Here is a 24,349-nt window from a genome sequence, read left to right on the forward strand (position 1 = left end):
TACTTAGCATTTGAGAGGGATATTTGCTCCAATTTACTGTATTAAAAACACCAGCATAGATACTTTCCTCACTCAGGCACACAGGAAGGTGGAAATGAAGCCCTCTGAAGTTTTTCAAACCAATCTTATAACTTGACAGGTCCATGTTTACTTTTTGCTTAGCTACAATGTTGCTATTTCATCAAAAGGGAGAAGTTTATTACAATTAGTCTTCAATTTACAACTGTGATTGAGTCCAGAATTACAATAATACAGTATGTCATGCCAGTTATTAAGCAGGTCATCACATGACTGACTCTATTTATATTTTTTGCAGCGATTATAAGCGAACGCAGTGGTCATTAAGTAAACTCATGGTTTGCAACGGGTGTGTTTAGCCATTAATTGGAAGTTTAAGTCATGTGACCGCTGGATACTGCAAATAGCCGTAAGTGTAGAATGGTGCCAAGTGCTCAAAATGCAATCATGTGACTAGGGAAAGGCCGGCATCTAAATTTCAAATCTGATCATAAATACCTTTTTTTTTTTGGGGGGGGGTGTCCACTGTAACTTTCATCACTAAGTGACCAGTCATTAAGCAAGCACTACCAGTACAATCCTTGACTTAAGCACATCCATTCAGCAAAGGCATTTACAACTGATCCCTAAACTTATGACCGCTGCAGCAGCCCCAATATCATATGATCAAAATTTGGGCATGCCCACCTGGACTTACAACCATAGGAACACGCATCTACCTATCTCCCCCCCCCCCATCTATGCACTTTTGGCCCCCTGAACTCTGAAACAACTTGCATCCTAGCCGACTTTGGCATCTCCTTGCTCCCACTGCTGACCAAGCATACCCATCTTGGCCCTTCACATGGCAGCTGCTAGCCACATGAAACTTTCTTCCTCAGGACATGTATGGCTTCCTCATGAGATCTGCTTGGACATTCTGGGAGAGCAGCTTCATGCTGTGGTGCTGGGACTTCCCAGAGCATCTGCTTTGCTCTGCCCTGCCCTGCCCTGCCTTGTCCTGCCCTGCCCGGCTGGACAGCTCAGGAAACTGCACCATATCAAAAATCCCCTGAGCCACAGTATGGCAAGCAGCCCCAGAGTTGCAGGGATCTAAGACTGCTTTCAGCCCTGCAAGACAGGGTGCAGGGTGGCCCAAGTGGGAGAGATGGGAAAGAGATATAATTGAGGGAGTCAAAAGGGGGCAGTCCCTTACCTTTCCGAGACTCAGAGCTGGCAGGGACCAAGGCAGGAATATTTTTGATAGGGATGAGGTGCTGCTTACCAACACACCATTTTTGGTTAAGGACAGCAACAGTAAATGCTGGGTTTGCCATCATTAAGCAATCCATGTGATGCCACAGTTTATGACCACATCACTTTGTGATGCAAATTCCTATCCCAATTGTGGTGGTAAATGGAGGATTACTTGTACTATAATATAATAATGAGCAACAAATGACGTATTTTAACCATGCAGGAAGAAAAAAAAAAAGAGAAATAGATGGGTGAATAGGAAAATATAGACACTATATGAAAATGAGCACAATAACACTATGGAAAATTATCCAAAGAATAATGAACAATAGGAAAAGGAGGTAAAACTTCCATCAACAACTTATAAACCCTGGGGATTTCCAAACAGGACACTGCACAGAGATAAAACCAACAGGGATATATTGCAGACTCCAGTAAAGAAGAGATACAATAATACATTTAACCATGTTTTTAATTCAATATGTAAATTTGTTAAAAGTATTTTAAAGTGCTATTATGCAACTACCATTTTTTTAAAGGTAAACTAATTTTTTTTCAAAGTTTATTTTTGGGGAATGGAGGGGAGACAAAAAGCAGATATATATAATAATGCAAAAATATTGAATGTAGAGACAAAGATGTTATTTTATACAAATCAAAATAATAATAACTTCCTTAAATGATATATTGCACTAAAAAAAGTAATCTGTGCTGTGGTGAAGAAATTTCTTATTACTAGTAATAATAAAAGTAAAAGTACTATAAGGAATGAATATATATATATATATATATATATATATATATATATATATATATATATATATATATATTCCTTATGGTACTTTTATTTACCTTTATTTATCAGCACAAATACAACACACACACACACACACACACACACACACACACACACACACACACACACACACACACACATATATATATATATATATATATATATATATATATATATATATATATGTTGTATTTGTGCTGATAAATAAATAAAGGGAGACTAGTATAGATCTATTTCAAGCTATAGCTTGAAATAGATCTATACTAGTCTCCCTTTATTTATTTATCAGCACAAATACAACACAAATGTAACAAAGGCAACAGTAAAAATGTTGGGTTCCTGTCTGGATGGTCTCTTGTGACGAGCCGATAGACAGAGAATGGAAGCAGTGAGCTTCCTCCCATATTTGGGCATACCAGGGGTTGTGACACACACACACACACACACATATATATATATACACACACACATACATACACACACACACACATACATACATACATACATATATATATATAATTTCATGAAGTTAGAATGCCCTGTAAGAAGTAAACAATTACATAGTAACTGTACAACAAGTAATATCTTTACACAAGTTATGTCCCTATGTCCTCTTTGATTGATTCTGTTGTAAAACAAACAAAAAATTTCATTATGAAAGGACCTGAAAGAAATCCAGTGACTGTTCTTAATTCTTTACACTATATTGGAATAGAAAGCTATATCAAATGCTGGAACAATTGTCAGCGCTAATATTAAAAAGATAAGAGACTTTCCCATACATTTAAAAATGAAAATTCTTTAAGGCATGTTGTGCTTGCTCTGTTATCATCCTAAAAAGAAACATGCAAATTAGACTGCACAAACCTTTGGGGACCCTTTGTGAGATCTATAGGTAAGCAACTTTGAGAAACATGCTGTGGCTGCAAAATTCTTCTCCAGCTAAGAGTTCTTACTGGACATCACAGGTTATCTACCTAAAAATTCCCTTGAGTCTTTTTTGAAAATGTACTAAAAATTCAATGCTCTAAGAAAAAAGCTGACTTAACAAAATCTTTTAAAATGTTAATTTTATGTCTAATATTATTCACAATTTTCTAATTTGAATAGGATTTAATTTTTTAATTTGAATAGATGTTTGCCAATTCCAGATATTACTTAGCAAACTAGGTTTTGTGTGCGGGTGTACTATATATATTAAATTAATCAAGTGAATTACAGACCCAATGACAACAGGTATATCCAAATATAATTAATTTTTTATGAAGCCTTTTAGGCAAATTTCAAGAGAACAGTGTAAACAAGGGAGAGATTTCAACAGTCAAGGGTATTTAAAACCTAATAATTCAGATCCCTTAAAAAACAGTTTGGAAAATCAATTTAACCGCTTACCTCCAATTACATCTGCCCATCTTATCAGATCTAGTTGAAGAGGCATGGTTCTTACCTGTTAGGGAATTTACACCTGGGAAACCTGAAGATATGGGCTTTTTTTTGCCATGGTGCACACCTTATGGAACATAAGGGATGTGTCAAACACCACAAACTACTTGTTGCAGACAATCACCATTCAACAAATTAATTGGAGAAATACACCGACCTCTCAACCCTTCAAGGCAGAATAGACAGAAAACCAAAATCATGGGTACTAATACCGTAATACCTTCATTATAAACTTAGACTAACAGAATCTTGCAAGTCTTAAAAAGCATTTAGCTCTTCACCAGCCATTACTTTCCAAAGAACTAGGGAGAGTCCCTTCTAAGATACTTTCTTCACCCAATTCCTCTGTTAAACTCAGATTTCTCTTATTAGACCAGTGGTGGGATTCAAATTTTTTTACTACTTGTTCTGTGGGCATGGCTTGGCTTGCTAGGTGTGACAGTGGAAGGATACTGTAAAATCTTCATTTCCACCCCACTCCAGGGGAAGGCTACCGTAAATATACGTTGTCTTACCTGAACATTGTTTCTCATGGAACAGCAGGATGGCTCAGGAGTGGGGTATTCTCATGGCCTGAATTGGTCAAGAGACTGAGTCAATAATTCTGAAGCCACGCCTATGACTCTCTTCTTCCTTGGCCCAGTTTAATGAGGTTGTAGTTTCCAGGATCTAAAACAAATAAGGGAGGGCAAACAAGGGAACCGTCCCTCCCTCCCAAGTAGCTAACAGGAAGCTTCAACTATTGGGATGGACCTGAGCCATCCTGCTGTTCCATGAGAAACAACGTTCAGGTAAGACAACATATGTTTTCCATGGATCCAGCAGGATAGTTCAGGAGTGGGACACATCAGAGTTAACGTCCCAAGGGTGGGTCACTGATACTGTTCTGTCCGTCTAGGGAAGTGTATGACTTGCTGGAGCACTCTGTGGCTGAAGGACGCATCCGCGGACGCAAAGGCATCCAGCCATTAGTGCCAAATAAAAGGAGACGGTGAGGCCCAAGCTCACGCTATGCAGATGTCCTCTATGGGTGCAATGGACACTCTAGCTCCCATGGAGGAAGGCTGAAAAGAAATGAAGAGGGCCTCCGACCTACGGAACAGGGCTGTTCTTTTCAGGTAGATTCATAGGCCCTACAGACATCCAACTTATGCCATTGATGCTCTCTCTCCCCCAATGACCCGGGGCAAAAGTCCAGCAGGACCGCCTCCTGGGATCTGTGGAAGAGAGAATTGACCTTTGGGAGAAAAGTTGGGTCTAATTGGAGGACCACTCTGTTTTCCTGAAATGTGCATAGGTCAGTACGTGATGACAGTGCTCCAAGTTCCGAGATGTGCCTGGTGGAGGTGACCGCCACTAGGAAGGCCACTTTAAGCATCAGGAACTGGAGTGAGATGGTCCTAATTGGTTCAAACTGTTCGCCCACTAGAGCTTGAAAAACCGTGGGGAGATCCCATGAAGGGAATTTATGGACCACCGGGGCCCTCAGGTTGGAAGCCCTTTCAGAAACCGTCAGATGAACGGCTGGTGAGCTAAGGATGGTGAATGACCATCTCCCAGACCTGTTGAAATTGCGGCCACTTGGCACCTGAGGGTGTTGTGTGCTAGGCCTCGCTCAAGGCCGTCCTGCAGGAACTCCAGGATCTGTGGAGGGGATGCCATTATGGAGTCGATGACCTTTCCTCCGCACCACCTAGCAAATGCCGACCAAGTCACATTGTAGATGCGTGTTGTTGAGGGTCTCAAGGATGCCTCGATGGTCATGATTACCCTGTTGGGAGATATTGGCCGCCCTCAGGATCCGCCTTTCAAGTGACAGGAGATCAACTGGACCCACTGGGGCTCCGGGTAGAGTAGGACTGCCTGGGACTAGACAATCTGATCCCGAAAAATTCTCCATGGGGGAGGGGGAGGTTGACAGGTGGATGAGGTTCGCAAACCATGCCCTCCTGGGCCAGTGTGGAACCACTAGTACTACCTCCGCCCCTTCTGTCTCTAGTTTTCTGATCACCTCTGGGAGGAGAGGGAGGAGAGGGAAGGCATAGAGAAGGCCTGCCAGCCAGCGGCAAGAGTGCATCTACATCCTCTGCTCTGCGTGACAGGAATCGGGAGACAAATCACGGCAGCTGGGCATTTGCTGGCGTCGCAAAGAGGTCCACCGCTGGAGTCCACAATCGGTGGCAAATCTGCTGGAACAGCTCGGATTGCAGCTGCCACTCCCCATGGTCCATAGTGGCCTTGCTTAGCCAGTCGGCGTCCCCGAAATGTGCTCTGCCACAATCGATCCCAGGTGTCTTTCCACCCACAAGCCCAGTCTCAGGACCTCGACCCATAGGGACTTTGAGTGAGTGCCCCCCTGCCAATTTACATGGGCTTTCGCTGCCACATTGTCCATAAGCAGGAGAACGTGTTGAACCTTGAGCCGGGTCTTGAAGTGGAGGAGTGCTAGGGGGGCCGTCTTGAGCTCTAACCAATTTATGTTGTGGAGGAGGTCGGCCTCCATCCACCATCCCTGCGCTAACTGGTTCTCTAGCAACTATAAAGGCTGACATCTGTGGTTAGTGTTAGACAAAGCAGCTCCCAAATCTCGGATCCCAGTCTTAAGGCTGGAGACTCCGAAAGTCCAACAGCTGAATTTAAGGGAGCTATGCAACCTCCACGAGTCCTGAGGATTCCCCATAGATCAGGACGGCACTGTAGGTTGCCTCTCTATTACTCCCAACTATTTTAAAATTTCAAGTTTCCAATTCTGTCAAATGTTAGCTTTGTCCATAGACTGATAATAATTCAGAAGTGAGGCAAATAAATTACTTCTTCTCGTAGACTGAGTTAAACTGGGCCAAGGAAGAAGAGAGTCATAGGAGTGGCTTCAGAATTATTGACTCGGTCTCTCAACCAATCAGGCCATGAGAATACCCACTCATGAGCCGTCCTGCTGGATCCATGGAGAAATCTCTATTCCCACCCCAAAATCCTGCAAAATCCCCATTTCCTCCCAATCAGCTCTGAACTACTCAAAATTTTCACTATTGGTTCTCCAGAATTGGGCAGAACCTGTTGAATACCACCTCTGTATAAGACCATTATGTAGGCCGCAGCTCTTCCTTCTGTCTCCCAAGGGTTATTTTCTCAGCTCAAACAAGACCATTCCTAAAATCCTCACATACATTTATTTCAGAGGAAAAATTGGATATTCTAGAACCAGATCTTTCCAACACAGAACAGTGCATCCTTATTCATAACCGCTGGGAATAGCAGAATTCTATCTCTTCCTAACACCTGTAGTCTTAACAAAAAATTAAGAAAATCTTTAGTATATATACTGTTGAGTATAAATTTATGATTATTTTATAATACTAAGCAGCCATCTGCTTGTGTTTTACTTCAACGTTTCTCCCACATCTGTAGGAACATTTCCTTATATTAAAGCACAGTTTTCTTTCTGTATGTAAGAGTAAATAATTCATACTTGCAAATAACGAATGGACAATTGCAAATAGCACACTGACTCAATGTAAACATTGTTCTCTTACTTCCTGTGTATCTTTTGCATCAGATCTAATCCAATTATCAAGATTCTCTCCAACTACAAACATCTTGTATCCATTTTGACAATCTGAATTCAAGCTACTTGTCTGTCAGCTGAAGACCAGTTGCCTCATTTTGAAAGCACTGCTACGTAATACAGTAAGAGAGAGAAAAGCTGCTGCCAGGAAAATCATATCAGAGGTTTGGGAAAGAGCACCTTTATCCATAAAAACTGAGTTCACTCAATTTCAAATGATGCTGAAGAAAAAAGAGCAATGATGACCTAAGATGACTATTGTTGTTGAGTCATATTCTGATTTAATATGTTTGGGTTTTAAATGAGGTTGACTTCCAGTCATTACCACAGATATAACGAATTACTGAAAAATTAAACCTTTCTCAACATATTACCATAATTAAGCCTGAAATTAGTCATAAGTCATTATGGTCATCACACAAGAACCATCTTGCTCAACGATTGCAAACTCAGCTCTCTCTGTTGCAGTGTGTGATGACCCGGGGCACAGCCCAGAGGTAACACAGGCAGTTGGCAGATCAAACCGCCTCTTTATTGCTTCAAATTTCCCCAAACACTCCCATGTTTCTGGCAAGTCCCAGAGCAAAGTGATCACTCACATACACACACAAACACACACCCAGCAACCCCTGGCTGCAAATAGTACAGGCCAATGCTATGAGTACCAGGGCTACAAAGCAATAAATCCAGCAAGGCAAGTCGAGGAGCCTAGGAAGCAAAGGAGCAAGGCAATTAATCCAGAAAGAATGCAAGGAATCCAGGAAAGTTCAAATGTCAGCACTCAACACTCCATGAATTCAGTGTTTGTTCCCAACAAATGCCCCTCCCCACAGCATCTCCTGAGACTCAGTCCCCAGGTGTGCCTTGTGAATAGGAGTGGGCTGCTCTCCTCCCAAGTAGTCGGGTCAGTCTGCGCTGTTCTCTCCTTTTCTCCACTCTGTGTGCTGGAGCATCAGGAGGGAGGGTCTTTGCTCATCGCCTGAGCTCTGTCTATCATGTTCACTGCTTAGCCTTTCTTGGTCATCCTGCCCCCCACCTTCTTCCTGCTTACAAGCTGTCCCAATCCTGAAAGGCCCTGGCCTGTTCTTCCCCATTTTCCTCCGAAGCCAACCCCTTGATCTCCATCATTTCCAGTTCCGGCTTGTCTTCCTCCATAGAAACAGGCTCCAATAGGGGAATGACACAGTCATTAAGTAACCATTTGAACTCTTAAGCAGAATAGAGCCGAGGTGGCGCAGTGGTTAAATGCAGCACTGCAGGCTACTTCAGCTGACTGCAGTTCTGCAGTTCGGCTGTTCAAATCTCACCGGCTCAAGGTTGACTCAGCCTTCCATCCTTCCAAGGTGGGTAAAATGAGGACCCGGATTGTTGTTGGGGGCAATATGCTGACTCTGTAAACCGCTTAGAGAGGGCTGAAAGCCCTATGAAGCGGTATATAAGTCTAACTGCTATTGCTATTGCTACAGGTTGCCTCAGGGGTGGGGGAGGCCCTGGGAGGGCAGTTACAAGTCCACACTGCAGCAAAACAAAAACAAAAAAAAACCCAACTCATCCACGGCTGTGCCAGGCCTCTCAAGGCCTGCCCCACTCTGAAGCACCCCTTGTACAGCTTCCCCCTCTGCCTGGCCCTGCTTCCCACTCTGCTGAGTCCCACTGTCCTTGGGCTTGCTTTCTGCCCCACAGAATCCCCAGTCTTGAGCCCTATCTCACCGTGCCTTGTCACATTTTACTCCAGTTACAGCTTTTGAATATTACCTTTCCAAAAGAACACCCTACCAATGCAATGCACAGGCTTCCGAGAGTCCACCTTGCACCATCCTGGAAGTGGGCATTATTTTGGAAGCAGAAACCATTCCTAGTTGGGTGCAATTTGGAGAAAATGCAAGAATGATTGGCTGGGAACTCTTTTGGAAAGTCGATTTCCAAAGATTGCCTTTCTGAAAGAGCACCCAGCCAATGTGTCACACAGCCATCGTACAGAGCCACTTTACACTATCCTGGAGGTGGGCACCATTCCCATGACTTCCCAGAAGAGTGAGATTTTCAAAAATGCATAAATTGAATGGCATCTGGGATGGTGCAAAGTGGTTGTGCAGGAAGGTCACATATTGCATTTTCAGAAGAGGTAAGCAAGATGTGACAGGACGGGGAAGAGGCCCAAGGCCTCTGGGACCTAGAAGAGTGAGAAGATATATAGGCGGGTGGGACAGTACTGCATCCCTGTGGTTAGTTTTAAAGGCGGGCAGATTGCCAAGTGCCCAATTTTTCATCAAGTGATCATGGGGATGCTGCAACGGCTGTAACTTCAAATTCAAATAATATGTTCCATTGTTCAGAACTGTTGTAATTTTGAATGGTTACTGAACAAATGGTCATAAATTTAAGACTACCTATAGGAATATTCTGTGCCACAAATTTACATTTTAATTCAATCTGAAATACAGATTTCCTTTTTTCTTCTTTTTGAATGGAAATGCTATGTTTCTATTTCATGTATATATTTATGGAGATTTCTATCTATATTGCTATCATACATTCTGAAGGTGTAGATCTTTCAAAAGGGATGTAAAGGTAGGTCCACAGAAACAATCTGACCTTGATTAACCCCAAGTATTCTGGCACTAGACGTTGGGGGGGAGGGAAGATGATCTGCACATCTGGATATAGAATCAAACTCTTTAAAAAGTACCAAAACTATTTTGTAAGTAAAGGAACCAGCACAATAAAGCATAAGCAAATAAAAGATAATGTTATCAAAATTTCCTGTCTCAAGATACTTTATAGCCAAATTCACACTCCTGCAATACATTGCAAGTAACTTAACCACAACTGTTAAGTTAATGTCTAGAATCCAAAATACTAAGGCATCCCAAAAATACAAGACACAGTTTAATTTCTTTCACCTCCATATTACAGACTACTTTTTTAAACCACTCTGCTTAAAAAGCACAGACTACTGTTCATGTATCACAAATTTAAAACCTCTGTGGGTATATGTAATTATGAAATGAATACCTTCTGGATAGCTATTCTTGTGTATAAAACTGTCTAAGCGATAAGAAATTCCATAAATAGGCTTGTGCCCAACTCAAGAATTAATGTAGATAATGATTGTTGGAAAAACACCATAAAATGGGAGTTTTCGGCTCTGCAAAATGACTTTTGATTCAAAAAGACATGATCATAATGAAATTCAGTCTATAATGCTCAATGCCATCACAATTCATTGTCACCAAAGTATGTAAAACATTTTTTTTTGTGGGCAGCCTGCAGGAGATTGATAGGAAACCTGGTGGTTTCCCACAAATTGTATAGGGCAAAAACTTCATAGCAGCCGTAGCAACTCAGCACCTGTGCATATACTTAGAATAAACAAACAAAAACATCTGCAATGGCTGACTTTTACACCAGTAGTAGATAAAATATAACTTGCTGGGTTATAAGATGCTGGGTTTTGATGCTTCTTACAGAATATACATCATTAATTATATTGATGATTTGTTTTGAAAAATTACTGCAGCTTGTAAGCCTGCAAGAAATATCCCGGAGGTGCAGCTTTTCATTCAAATTGGGTTTAACTCCCCTCTAGCCAGAAAACATGATCAAATGATCAAATACTGGATTTGGATTGGATTGGATTTGGATTTTTTACATTTATATGCCGCCCTTTTCCCCGAAGGGGACTCAGGGCGGCTCACATTTCAATCAGGGAAGGGGGGTACAGACAGGGAATAAAAAAGACGAACATAACAATACATAATTTAAAAGCACACAACAGTCATACCATTCGAGGAGTGGGGCAACAGCTCTTTAGCCCCAGGCCTGTCGGAACAGCCAGGTTTTAAGGGCTTTGCGGAAGGCCTGGAGGGTGGTGAGGGTTCGAATCTCCACGGGGAGCTCGTTCCAGAGGGTCAGAGCAGCCACAGAGAAGGCTCTCCTCCGGGTAGTCGCCAGTCGGCATTGGCTGGCGGATGGAATTCGGAGGAGGCCTAATCTGTGGGATCTAATCGGTCTATTGGAGGTAATTGGCAGCAAGCGGTCTCTCAAGTACCCAGGTCCAATACCATGAAGGGCTTTATAAGTGACGACTAGCGCCTTGAAGCGTATCCGAAGACCAATAGGCAGCCAGTGCAGCTCGCGGAGGATAGATGTTACGTGGGTGAACCGAGGTGCACCCACGATCGCTTGCGCGGCTGCATTCTGGACAAGCTGAAGTCTCCGAATGCTCTTCAAGGGCTGCCCCATGTAGAGCACATTGCCTAAGCATGTCACTTAAATGTTCTATTTCATCACCAATACTTTTTAATATTTGTTAATGCAACATGGCCATTTTGTTTATAAACCATATATGCAATAATTAACAATGATGAATAATACATTAAATTGCTTGCAAAGCGAATGTATTTGCATATTTTTCAGCTATTATTAACAACAAAGCTTTACAAACAAAGTTCTGAGTTCTAAATACTGCAAAATGCATGCTTAATATAGCGTCTACGGATATTATTATTATTATTATTATTATTATTATTATTATTAATACAACATGCCAGAGTGTACTTTTTGACTCATAATTTATAAGCCAAATTCATGATTGTTGAATGCCTGGAGTGATTAGTGCAACAGAAGCCCTGCTAGTCTTTTGAAACTGCTGAATGGTTTGATAGCATTACTGTATAGGCAGAGAGAGAGAGAGAGAGTGGGAGCCCAATTAGCTGCTCAAGTGCAATTCACACTCAAACACACATACACACACACTATTGAATTCATGCTACAAAACAAAGGAGAAAAATACACTCTACTTTTTATGTCCTTTCTCTTAAAATTCAAGACTGAGAGAATAAAGAAAGCAGCAGTTTCATTTCACTGCTGTGAGAGGTGGAGAATTCCAAAATTAGAGCAAGCGCATACTTTGGTAATTAGGACATCTCTAACATCAGTTATGGACCATGTATAATCACATTTTGCTTTAACAAAACAAAGATGTAAACAGAGCATTGACTAAATGTCTTCAAACTTCACTGAAATGATAAGTAGTCATAATAGGAAGAAACGCTGCCGAATATACCAAATGCTATTTTTGCTTTTTAAACATGTAAATATTCCACTTGTCATATTGCTCCCATCATTAGTCAAAACAGAAGAAAGGAAGGAAGGACATTGGAATTAAAATTGGAGGGGAGAAACATTTCATTCAGGTTTGAAAGTGAACACAGTTCAGAAGATCTGATCTGGTCTTGAACAAATATTCAAGGAAGGAGCAAAGGAGAAAGACTAATTTTGTGCTTCAAAATTAGTAGAGATTCAACTTATAGTTCAAAAGTTGGCACAAGTCTGTCTTTCTACATAAACGCATCTACAGAAGATCCTAATACATGTGTTTATTTGTGTATGTCTGCATATTCCAAAGCTTCTTTCCTTCCTGACTTAATGAATGCTTCTTTAATCTTTTACCACAAATACTTATCCAGCTGATGAATTTCAGGAACAATTAAAGGTAACTGTCTTAAAAACAAAACAAATAAAAGAAAGGTTCGTGAATAATGGTTTCTTTCCCATTTTCTATTAGACAGAACCAAAATTAAAATATTTTCAAGATTGATTATTAATAATATCCAATTTCACCAATGTGTGTATTACCACCAAAAAATGATAATGTAAATCCATTACTGAAATAAAATGAATCAGGGTTATAGTTATAGTTATTATAACTATAGTTATTATCTTCCATAATAGTTTTCTGACCAAAATAGTTATCCTTGGGCGTTACTGTATTGTCCAGGGTAAATTATTTAGATTGGCAAAAACCCAGGGGGCAAGTTATAGTTAATTCCATATCATCTTTGATTTGACTGAATTCTGGCACAGTAGAAACACATACAAATCTTACGTGTCGATCTTAGGTCCCACCTGGCTTATTTAAAACTTTAACTCCTATAGCAAGGAAACCAGAACCAACAATGTACAATGATTATGTACATACAGAGAAAAGGAAATGGGAGCCTCAAATGGGAGAGGGGGTGAAAAGAAGAGGGGACACTGATTCCCCACCCCCACCCCACTTCCATCTCTGATTGCAGTTAAATCCTACTCTACTTACTGGAGTGACAAAATGTGGATATGTGCAGATTTACCTAGTTATTCATGGGCAAGAGATGTGGGAATAAGAATTGTATTTACAATACTACAGGTAGTCCTCAACTTAAACCTTTCAGATGCGAACAATCAGATCCACACAGGAAGATTTCAATTAGCTATCTTATTGTTTGTGTATATAACATAGGAATCTTCTCAGATTGGCGGTTTGCACCTGGGCCAGATTAGATAAAGTTCAAAATCCAAGGTAGATTCCAAACTAATTCTCTGCTTGACTCTTCCTGCTGACTCAGACATTCTCTCTTTGACAAAACCACGATTGGGAATTTTAATCATAAGTTGTTGCAGTTTTAAATAGAGGCACCCATGTGACCGGAGCCAATTTTTCAACTGCTTTCATGGAGGTCATTAAGCAAATCAAATGGTCATTGTTAGATACTAGTTATAATGGTTTCCACCAAGGCCCTCTGTTCCGGCGGGAAGAGATGGTTTAATCTCATTGGTCCCTATAAAAGAGCTGCTGTCAGACTTAACCTTTGCTGGATTGTTCTTACTTGTTGTGTTATAATAAAGAGCTGTTGTTACCGTTAGCCTATGTGTGCCTGTCCATTACCCAATCTAACACTGGCGACGATGGGATTGAAAGGCAACTAGGCGAACCAAAAAGAGCATAGCAATCCAGCAAGTACATCCAGCCCGGAGCTCAGCACGGCTTCGAGCAGCCATTTTTGTGCGGCAAACTCAAAACGCCCTCAGAACACAAAATGGCCATGCACGTTCCACCAACTCTGTATGACCCAGTCACCGAGCACTGGGACTTGTATATGCTGAGGTTCGACTGCTTCCTTGAAGCCAACGACCTCATGGGCCTTTCTGAAGGCCGCAAGAAGAACATGTTCCTCGGTTACTATGGACGGGAAGTGTTCGAAACTGCCAAAGACCTCTCAGAGCCAACGCCGTTACAATCGTTCGCTTGGTCTGTGCTCCAGCAGACGCTGAGGACTCACTACGCTCCCAAGCTGTCTAAACATGTCCGCTGGCATGAATTTAATATTCGCAACCAGAAGGAAGGCGAATCGATCGAGTACGTTGCAGCGCCATGAAAGGCAGCAACGTACTGCGAGTTCCAAGACCTAGACGAACTTATTCTTGACTGCATTATATGCGGTGTGCAGGACATTAATTTACAGAGGAGGTTACTTGCCAAATCTAACCTCACTCTACAAATTGCTTTGGACAAAGCCAGGGCATCAGAATCAGCCGTCAAATCTACAGAGACCCTGCAGCGCCAAAGCACTCCACAAGACACACGGAAGAGCACATGCGTACATCGCAAGGCTGCAGAGGCCGAGAGCTCTGATGGCGAAGATGACAGCTGCCGCATGCACAGTAGCCGCGCCAAGCCAGCACGCAAATTCGAACCACAATTCCCGCCTTGCACTAGCTGTGGAGGAGACCATGCCCAATCGGCTTGCCGTTTCCACGATGCTATATGCCAGTGCTGCGAGTGAAAGGGGCACATCACCAAAGTTTGCAGAAGCAAGCACCCCACGACGACCTGGCCGTGGTAAGGTCCTGCAATACCCAGGGTAAGTCCCAGATGTGATAGTGGTGTACCGCTGGGGGCTTCAAATTGGATGCGCCCCTGAGGAACGCCCGTACCCTGGGGTGGTGAGCAAGAGAATCTAAACCCCCAACCCTCAGAACTGACAGCTGCGACCTGTCGCTGCAAAGTTTTCAGGGATAGCCCCTTCTCCAGGCCTTTCTGCAAAAATTCCAGCACATCTGCCACCAAGGCTAAGGTGGGGTCTAAATGGCGTTAGCGCATCAATCACTAAAATTCTTCCAAGTCGCATTATAAATGTGAGTGGTAAAAGGCCATCTGGCCGCTTGGATCGTCCCTATGATCCTTTTAGAGTACTTCTATCTCAGCAGCCTTTGCTCAACAGCCAAACGGTCACGCCATGGCTTTTCAATGTCTCCGAAATCCTCTGTAGTCACCAAGCACTAACCGGGGAATGAAATTAAAACTTTTAACTCAGAAGCTCTGGGTGTTGAAAAAATATCTGAAAGAGCTGAGACTGAGTTGAGAAACTGGGGAGCGTTACCAGGGAGGTGTGTACTCAGAATTTCAACTCAAGTCAATAGAGCTAGCAGAGAAGAGTCACCCAACCTGGACTCTCCCGTCGATTCAATGGAGAAGAAGAGGAATAAACTCCATTGGTGAAGAAGGTCCAAGTCTTTCCTTCTCATTGAAACCCAGTGTCAATCTCTCTTAGAAGGATAAATCTATTACTGTCCTTACAAACATGAATGTATTTATAGCTTATCTTCTGTATTATAGGAAGTGTAATGAGCTGCTTCTATAAATGGAACATTTTTTCCTATATATTTTTAGAAATCTTTTTGGTGGGCAATCATTTTCCTAACCATTTTCTATGTTGCGGGGGGAAAAAATACTTAGGACTTCTAAATATCTATTCAAGTTAACTTTTTTGAACAGCAAAACATGGCCCATTTTTATTTTTCTTCCATTTTATATTTCTATAGAACTCAAATATTACTGTAGATTATTTTTAAAGCAACTATGTCTAATTTCCCATTAACTTCATGTGTAAAACTTTTTTTTCAGCAAATAAATTGGTCTTAAAACTCAAGCTATAGTTTCCTGACTAGAGTCACATTTTGTTTTCTGGTTTATAATGTTCTCTGAAGTTTTTGCCTTGTAAGTTGAAGATCATACTATCTAGTGCTTTCTAAACAAATTCATTTTTATTCCATACAAATTACTATGCTTAACTAAATACTGCAGTTCTTTATGCTTGAATAAAAAGGATTATCCATTATTTAATTTAAAAATAGTGCACTTACTCATATGCAAAAATCAATGCTATTCTCATATACGCGTTTCATTCCTTTTCAGGAAGATTTATTCTGGGTATGATTAAATCTACAAGTGTTAAGACCCATTATTTCATACTGGGATAATGAGACATAGCTACTGCAGATTGAGATGTACGGTAGGTTGAAGCTAAATGCAGGCATGTGCCTTGATTGTTTCACTTCACATTTAAAAATGTACAGATATAGAAAAAGACATGCATATAGTATTTCATATAATTGTTCAGTAAGCAATACATTTGTTCTGATTTTTCAATGACCAGTCAATGATTACAAAAGACTACAGCAAGGACCATACAAAAGTGTCAGAAAAAAAGATCAACACAATATAAGTGCCTATTTACAACTCTACCAGTGGTGGGTTTCAAAAATTGTTCGAACCTACTCTGCGGGTGTGGCCTCCTTTGTGGGAGTGGCTTGCTGCCCATGTGACCGGATGGGAGTGGCTTGTCACCCATGTGACCGGATATGAAGATGCCGACGACACTTGTCAGAACCACCTTAAATTACCTCACACACAGCACTGGCATGCATAAGAATATGATGTCAACTTGTTTTTTTAAAAGGCATCTTTGGTTTGCGTTAAAACAACTTCAACACACGCAGTGTTCTGATTGCACCACAAACGCAGTAGTCATCCTTACCTTTCACAGAGGCACTGAGTTTTATAAATATGAGCATGATAGTGTAGAATAATCACATCCAAGGACCAGTGGTGGGTTTCAAAATTTTTTGGAGCCTCTTCTGTAGGTGTGGCCTGCTTTCCGGGTCCACTGGTGGAACCTCTTCTAACCGGTAGATTTGACGAACCAGTTCTACCGAATAGGTGCAAACTGGTAGGAACCCACCTCTAAACTCTATGTTTTGTCCTCAGCTGTGTTTTTGTGCCAACCCAGGACTCTGGGGAAAGTTGATTTATTAAAAAAAAAAAAAAAAAAACAACTTCCAACCTCCAATACAGAGTTGATCTACCAGAGTGTGCATAGAACCCAGGCATGGATTGCTGAAGAGTGAGGAGCAGCAGATGGTGAAAGCAGGTGCACGAGAGCCACCGAGTCTATGTGCCATGGTCATCCTTGCCAGCGCATACCTGATTTTGTGTAGGTGCAGTGGTTTGGAGGGCCTCCATCAGTAGCAACAATAGTAACAGAAAACATCTACAAAGTAGTGGGGAGGTAGTGGGGAAAGGAAAAATAGTGGTGTTGGAGGAAGCTTTGGCATCAGGGTACCAGGAGAAATATATCAGGGGAGGGGTGTTGGAGATTACAACGCATCAACCCCACCCACCCTCATAGTCTTGTAAAGGGGTCCTTGAGAGAGGAGATGGAAAGGGGGGGGGCAAGAAAGGAAAAGATGGAATTGGGGAACAAAGTGAATTAAACAAATATAATTTAAAACTTCTGACTTATATTTGAGCTTGAGTTGTGCATGGGTTCCCAAGGACCTGAAAAATATTTCAAGGGTTTCTCCGGGCTCAAAAGGTTTAAAAAAGGCTGTCCTAGATCATCATATTAAACTTCATCACCCCCTCCATTCAAAATTTATCTTCTCTTCCTCATGTATGTGCCTTGTCGTCTAAGCAATTTCTGTAACTATTGTAATTTCTTACCATTCTTCATATGCTTCGGTACTCTTAGCATCCTAAGATTTATAGTTAGAAGGTTTGGGAATCCATAAACTTTCTCAATCTGTTTCCCGTTGTTGATATAACAGTGTGTGAAGTGCAAAATAAGTAATGTTTTGTTAATGACACATTTTATTTTGGTTTGAAATTAAGATGATGAAAATTACAGGAATAATCAGTCACAAAAATACTTGTTCATTTGCTGGCTATGTGACTTGATTAGCAGAAATCTATATTTAAAAATGTCCAAAAAAAAGAGTGGAAATATTAACCTACACATGCATATAATATTTCAGAATATACCAGAATTACACAGAAATAGCTGCATTTTAATTGACTCTGAAATTGTATGAAATACTGCTGGCATTTTTTTTTTTTTAAAAAAACTCTTTCCCTTTCTAATGTAACTGAATGCTAATATTTTATTCATCTGGTAAATGATGTCAGTGTATTCATAAACTGTACATATCCCACTCTATTTTTTAGACATGATACTTCTGACACAATTAATTGGTTTCTTTTACGGTTATCAACTGTAGGAAAATGGAACTGATTGACAAAATGAAATCCTATAATTCAGGAAGGGAAAATGAAACTGCTGTAATTTTAGAATATTTTCACTGGGAAATCAAAGTAACGCTATGATTAGGTAGAAAGCACACTTCAGAGATTGATTTATATAAAAAAGTAATGGGTAGAATGTCTACATGTATGTGTATTCTGTGTACATGTAGAAAAGCCCAGAAATTTCCTGTGAACCATTCTTGCTTTTCATAAAAACCAAGCTACCAAGTGTGATGACAGGTTTCACTGTACTATATATGCTTGCTAAAATCTCCAAAACAAAAAGTGATTCAGTATGATTTTGCGTGGCCCGAAAATAAGTCTGCAGCATGCTAAACCACTCATTCTCTTTTTAAAAAGCTAGCAAAGTACTAGTGAATTTGTAATTTGTAACTAATCAAAATCTTTTTATACAGGTAGTCCCAGACTTATGACTATTACTATTTTCTCCGCCCGGTGCGGAGAGCCGTCCGTCACGGGAGCGGAGCGCGGCCGGAAGGGAAAAGAGCCAAGGTGGCGCAGTGGTTAAATGCAGCACTGCAGGCTACTGCTAGATCAGCAGGTCAGCGGTTCAAATCTCACCGGCTCAGGGTTGACTCAGCCTTCCATCCTTCCGAGGTGGGTAAAATGAGGACCCAGATTGTTGGGGGCAATATGCTGACTCTCTGTAAACCGCTTAGAGAGGCCTGAAAGGCCTATGAAGCGGTATATAAGTCTACTGCTATTGCTATTGCTATTGCTATTTCATCGCTAAGCAATCTGGACATAAAGTGCAACAGTCAGGTCTTCATTTCGTGACGACAATACCAGGACTCCCCACTGCCATCATTAGGCAAAGTCCATTGATCATTACGTGAGGACCCACCACAAGCCAAGCCATTTTGGGCTTAATCCCTCCCAGCCCAGGGTCTCGGTTCTTCTAAACTAGGAGACTGTCTCCCCTCCAATGCCTCCCAGCTGCCTATTCCCCTACTCTCTTTCTGGTCACCCGCACCCTTTCCTGTGAGGCAGCAAGCAGCTCTTGAACCTTGCAGCTCAGACACTTCTTGGCACACCACACTAGGGCTGTGAACAGCCCCTAAGCAGTAGAGCAAAACTACAACTGTCCTGAAAGTTTCAGCTGCACCAGCATGACCCAGCAGCATGGTGCAAAAATGTCCCAGCCCAGGAATCACCAATAGTGCAGCACAAAGCTGCAGCATCTCAGGAAGCCCTAACAGCAGAAAGCTACCACTCCGGAAGCTCTAATATTGTGGTGCAAAGCTGTGGAGTCCCGGGAAGCACTCCAGTTCAGCCCTGTCTTTTACTGATGAGGAAAGAAAAAGGGAACAAATTAGCCTCAAGCTATAGAATTCTACCTGTGCTTTTGTGTACACAAATTCTTGCAAATCGATGTTACTTTTTCTTAAAAAAGGAAAAATACCTCTTTTTATAATTTAATGCTAAAGTTATTTAATCCCATATTCTTTATAGCAGTAGACTTATATACCGCTTCATAGGCCTTTCAGGCCTCTCTAAGCGGTTTACAGAGAGTCAGCATATTGCCCCCAACAATCTGGGTCCTCATTTTACCCACCTCGGAAGGATGGAAGGCTGAGTCAACCCTGAGCCGGTGAGATTTGAACCGCTGACCTGCTGATCTAGCAGTAGCCTGCAGTGCTGCATTTAACCACTGCGCCACCTTGGCTCTTATATGTTCTGCCTTTCTATTATTTATTTTACAGAAAAGGGAGCTATGTGATTCTCTTTCAGAACAAAAAAGGGTTTGTAAAGTGGGAGAGAGGCAGAGAACATCAGAAGCGCAAAGGTAAATGTCCTTCCAACAGCTTCCTAAATTTAAAAAAAAAAGTTTTCTTGACAATGATGCCCAATTCATCCATAAGCCCAACTGGATGAATGTTCTGACTTCATCAGCCTCAGTGATTCAATCAAGCAACAATTATGCTACAGACATTCCCTAGACATCTATATAGGAACAGTGCTCTACATGGGGCTGCCCTTGAAGAGCATCCGGTGACTTCAGCTAGTCCAGAATGCGGCCGCGCGAGCGATTGTGGGTGCACCTCAGTTCACCCACATAACACCTATCCTCCGCGAGCTGCGCTGGCTACCTGTCGATCTCCGGGTGAGCTTCAAGGTGCTAGTTACCACCCATAAAGCCCTTCATGGTAGTGGGTCTGGATACTTGAGAGACCGCCTCCTGCCAATTACCTCCTCGCAACCAATTAGATCACATAGATTAGGCCTCCTCCGAGTCCCATCTGCCAGTCAGTGTCGACTGGCAACTATGCGGAGGAGAGCCTTCTCGGTAGTAGCTCCGACCCTTTGGAACGATCTCCCCGTGGAGATTTGTACCCTCACCACCCTCCAGACCTTCCGCACAGCCCTCAAAATCTGGCTATCCCGTCAGGCCTGGGGTTAAAGTTTGTAATCCACCCCCACCCGAATGGTATGAATGTTGTGTTCTATTTTAATTATGTATTGTTCTTATGTGTCACTGTTTGTATCCCCTTCCCCATGAGTTGTAAGCCGCCCTGAGTCCCCCCAGGGAAAAGGGCGGCCTATAAATAAACTTTAAACTAAACTAAACTAAACTAAACAGTTTGGATTCCCTAATGCACCTTGTAAACATCAGTTTGAAGCACAACAGATACACAAAAAAGAAAATTTATCATAACAAAACAATGCATAACTTCTTGAACTGATAAACTTGAAGTGAAGAAAGCCACCTCTATACATTGACAGTAGCACCGTTCTGGAATGCGAGCAGGTAACCTTTTTATGCTGAGAAAACATTTGACATTTTGAGAGTTCTGCATATTGTGAGTGTGTTTGCCAAATAATTGCAATATAGATTTTCCCTAATCACAAAATGGCTGCCAGGGCGAGCACAGCCACTTATTAGAAGCCAAGCTAATCACTAAGGACACTCTCCATCACTTCAATGAGGAATTGGAAGACTGGTCTTCTCCTGCTATCCCTGAAAAGGAAATATCCTTGATAGCTTTTAGTATGATCAAAATAGACAACTGTATCAGAGTAAAACTTCCTGAGTCTTAAAAGCAATCCCTTAGCTACGAAAAAAGAGATGAAACAAACTCAATGTGGCATATTAAATCATTTCCAAGATACAGTGATAAAGGACAAAGTAAAACTATGTAAGAGGAGTTCAAGCTGGTGGGAACCATTCACATATATGGTCCTTGAAATTCAAATTCAGTAAATAATTCTTAAAGAAAATAATAACAGATACCAACAAACTAGAGCGGATGAAAGAAAATAAGCTGAAGATGAAGACCAAAGTATACTGTATCTGATCAAGAAGTATCAACTAGAGACAATAGCAATAGCAGTTAGACTTATATACCGCTTCATAGGGCTTTCAGCCCTCTCTAAGCAGTTTACAGAGTCAGCATATCGCCCCACAGTCTGGGTCCTCATTTCACCCACCTCGGAAGGATGGAAGGCTGAGTCAACCTTGAGCCGGTGAGATTAGAACCGCTGAACTGCAGATAACAGTCAGCTGAAGTGGCCTGCAGTACTGCACCCTAACCACTGCGCCACCTCGGCTCTTAATTAGAAGAAGATTAAAAGAAGAAGATTAAAAGAAGATTAAGGGAGCACTGGAAATAATAAAGCAGCAAATAATAGTCATAGCCAAAAGAATCAGCAGATACAAAGCTTGGATTGCATACTATAGGCAGGCTCTCCAATTTCAGTCAAACCAAAAACTTTTTACCAATCCATCAATGGAGAGACTACAATGAACCAGCCAACACCTGTTAGGGAAGAAATAGTGCAGTTTGGACAACCCAAAGAAACACAAGAATATACTTTGGATAAAGGAAGCGCAGAAGGGGAAAAAAAGAAACTGAAATGAAAGAAATTGTAATAAGAGCAGAAATGGTGGAGAAAAGGGCAAGGAAGATCAAGAATAGGTAAGTATCAATGAAGATGAATTGCATGGGTGTTGGTTGAAACATTTTGCCATTGTTCTGTCTTAGGCTGGTTTTGTCTTTTGTTTTTCCTGTTGTTGTTTCTAAATGTTTTAATGACTGTAATTCACCCAAAGTTGCTGGGAGTTGGATGGCATAAAATGTTTAATACATTATTATGGTTGGTCACACAGTCAGCTAGCCTTGCAATTCCACAAGATTCATTGCCCATTCTACACATCATCTTCATCCACCCACCTTTCCACATAACTGCTTGCAGACTGGCATATTCAAGGCATGGTTGGTAATCATGGTTATTGGCTATGAAGAGAGCTTCCTGCCTGGTCTGCACAGAATAGGATATAAAATTAATCCTGTCTATGCTTTGGGAAGATGCTGAGAGACAGCAATGAGCTTTTGTCACATGCAGCAGCATTTGGGCCTGAATATTCAGAAAAAATTACAAAGAACGGAGGAAATGATGTGACCTGAGAACTCGGACCTCACCATTCATTGGGAGTAGAAAAGGCTACTCTGTAATGAAAGAGTATGAGAGCTGTATGGGTGCTACGGTCGTGACCATGGACTCAACATTCAACCAGCAGTGCCTAGACAGTTAGCTCATCCACCTGTTCTTTCTTCTGCATGGTCTCCCAGAACAGAATGTTAGAGTAAATGCAGTTCAAGCAAATGACAATATTCACTTCTGACCAAAACAAAAGTGGAACTGGGTCATGAAAACTCACGAGATCTATCTGCAATAGCAGATACTATACTCTATATTCCTTTAAGAATCAAACATTTCTTATTTTTGTTTTCCCTCAAAAGCCAAATAATATTGCAAGATCTTCAGGATCAAAGTATTCTGAAAGACCCAGTTTCATACTCAAATAATGTCGGATTTGAAGAACTTTGTATCTCCCTTCTTCAACAATTTTTAAATCTTATTTAAGGTTTTTTAGGAGAACAAGAGATTCTAGTAAAGTATCACCGATTCCTGAATTTGTCTTTATTTTTCGGGGTGTTCTGTTCCAATTTGTCTCTATTGTTGGAGACAAACAGAATTTGGAGATCTTGTGCATTCATGTCTCTAATCACAAGGCATTAGAGCCAGTGCTTAAGGTTATAAACTGGGAGATGGTGAGTTCTAATCCCTCCTTGGAGAGGTAACTAGCTGGGTGAACATAGGCCAGTCACTGTGTCAGGCCTAGGAAGATAGCAATGGCAAACCACTTCCCAAAAACCTTGCCAAGAAAAACTGCACAGAATACTCTGGGAAGTCACCAACTAGTCAAAAGCTGACTCAAAAGTACAAAAATAAACAAAAAAAGTTATTTCTTATTTTATTTATCAAATTTAGGCACTGCCAGCCTCACTAGTTATTTAGCTATTAGCTATTATTAGTTATCTGTTAACAAAGTGCTCATATTCCAAGGAAGTTGTGAATCTCTGGACAGGTTTCCCCCCTCCCCGAAAAAGATGTTCAATTGTCCTTTAACTAGTTTAACCATGCCAAAACTCACTTTTATGAATTGCAACTGTGCAAAAAATCTGCACATTCTTGTCGCAGGCTCTGTCAGTCTCCCCCATGTGTGAGTTATATAATGATCATGGTGCAATGTGATTGGTTACTGAATTATAATTACTACCATTTCCCATTATCTCTATGAAGATGGAATAGTTGTTTACATGAGTTCAATTTTTCTAAAAAAATCCCTTTAATTTAAGATAGTGAGAGAAAGACATTTCCTGTGCTAAACACAAAGCAAGTATAGCATTGTCTCAGGAAAAGCAGAGCATGCAGACAGTGTGCAGTGTGCTTCTCCACTAAGCTGTAAGAAAATATATGACACAAACAGTATTCTTAGGATTTTGGTACAGAATAAAATCCTTGAATCTTTACATCCGAACTGAGTGGGTTGGATTCCACCAGAACGAAATACTGGTTATTCTGTGTCTTCTGTCATAGGAAATAATGGGAATTTGAAATAATACTTTCTGTAACTTCTGCCTGCATTTGCAGCCGTAGAAGAAAGCCCAGGAAAGAAACAATAGATTCACTTCAGTTCAACTCAACTCATGAATGCTGTAACAAAAGTAAAAATACACTTTTTCAGCTACATTGGTTTGAGGGTTTTATTTGTTCCCAAATGCACTTTAATTTTGAAACA

General features: G+C 41.2%; 1 protein-coding gene and 1 pseudogene across 2 annotated transcripts in view; one reads left to right on the top strand and one right to left on the bottom strand.

The window, feature by feature from the left end:
- The window catches only part of MECP2 (methyl-CpG binding protein 2), a 78,641-nt gene that overhangs the window by 33,364 nt on the left and 20,928 nt on the right, over positions 1 to 24,349 (bottom strand). The gene's annotated exons all lie outside the window — the stretch shown is intronic.
- On the top strand, positions 13,858 to 14,725 carry LOC148048365 (uncharacterized; annotated as a pseudogene).

The sequence above is a fragment of the Thamnophis sirtalis genome, unplaced genomic scaffold (genome assembly GCF_051295495.1).
Source record: "Thamnophis sirtalis isolate CommonGarterSnake01/CBP01778 unplaced genomic scaffold, rThaSir2_p1.2 scaffold_3, whole genome shotgun sequence".
Lineage (NCBI taxonomy): Eukaryota > Metazoa > Chordata > Lepidosauria > Squamata > Natricidae > Thamnophis > Thamnophis sirtalis.